This window comes from Parus major, chromosome 1 (genome assembly GCF_001522545.3).
Source record: "Parus major isolate Abel chromosome 1, Parus_major1.1, whole genome shotgun sequence".
NCBI lineage: Eukaryota > Metazoa > Chordata > Aves > Passeriformes > Paridae > Parus > Parus major.
Genome location: NC_031768.1, coordinates 85,609,965 through 85,611,436, shown reverse-complemented (window position 1 = coordinate 85,611,436; position 1,472 = coordinate 85,609,965).

Below are 1,472 nucleotides of genomic sequence, written 5' to 3'. Positions count from 1 at the left end.
TTATATGTTTATATGATGTTTAACCCAATCATTGTAGCCTTCCTAGAATGGTATATAAGCTTATGTAGCCCACAGTAAAATCGGATTCTGATCACCGAGTCAGTTGTCCCCATCTCTCTTATCGCTGACAGCAGTGAGGAATGGTGCAGCCCTGGCTGCAAGCTGGGTATGTCAGGCACATGATGCTGTATGATGAGTGGCTTGTGGGATGTAGGCTTAAACTGCGAGGTTTAGGCTGGACATTAGGAAGAATTTCTTCCCTGGAAGTGTGACTAGGTACTGGAAAGATCTGCCCAGGCAGGTGGTGGAGTCACTGTTCCTAGAGGTGTTTAGGGAAAGACTGGATGTGGCACTCAGTGCCATGGTCTATTGACATGGTGGTGTTTGGTCACAAGTTGGACTTGATGATCTCAGAGGTGTTTTCCAACAAAATTGGTTCTGTGGTTGTGTCACATCTTTACCTGTCACATGAAGTACGAGGGTTCTGGCTTTGCACACCACATGCCAACAGCAGCAGCAACAGTGACAAGCACAACAAGTGGTGTATGTTTTGCTGCACTGCCAGACGGCACAGCTGGCTGGGCTGTACTGGGGCCGGTCACCTGTGGCAATGGCCTGGCATCTGCATCCTGGAGTGGGCAGTCAGGGGTGGAAGGTGTGGCTGCAGGAGAAGCTGGGTGGGCATGGCGGGACCTGGGCTGCGGTCAGCCATGGCAGTAGGGGCTGGACTGAAGCCCGGTCTGGGGCAGGGGAGAAGGGTAGGAGTGGGTGTGTAGAAGAGCATGAGGAACAGCTTTGTCAGCAGGTCGTGGGATGTGATCCTGCCCCTCTACTTGGACTTAGTGAGGCTGCATCTGGAGTGCAGTGTGCAGTCTGGGTTCCTCAGTGAGGAGTGATGTGAAGCTCCTGGAGCAGGTCTGGGGGGGAGGTGAAGAGGATAATTGGAGAACTAGTGCAGCTCTCTTGCAAGGAAAGGCTGAGTGAGTGGGGCCTACTCAGCCTCGAGAAGAGGGGGGCACCTTAGCAGTATCTATAAGCAGTTAAAGGGGGGATGCCAAGAGGATGGAGCCAGGCTCTGCTTGATGGTGCCAACCATTAGGACATGAGGCAAGGGGCAGAAACTGGTGCTCTGGAAGTTCCACCTGAATATGAGTAAGAACTTTGCTGTGCAGGTGATTGAGTGCTGGAAGACATTGCACAGAAAGGTTGTGGAGTGTCCCTTACTGGAGATATTTGAGAACTGTTTGGACGCAATTCTGTGCCACGAGCTCTGGGAAGGCCGGCTGCAGCAGGCAGGTTGGCCCAGATGACCACTGTGGTCCCCTCCAACCTGACCCATTCTGTGGGAGGCCTTTAGACAGCAGTGGTCTCAGCCCGCGGGTGGTGCCGCCGCTCACGGGCAGCAGCTCGGTTCGGCCCGGTCCGGCTCAGTGCGGTCCGAGGCATCCCGGCGCCGCCGCCCTCGCGCCCGC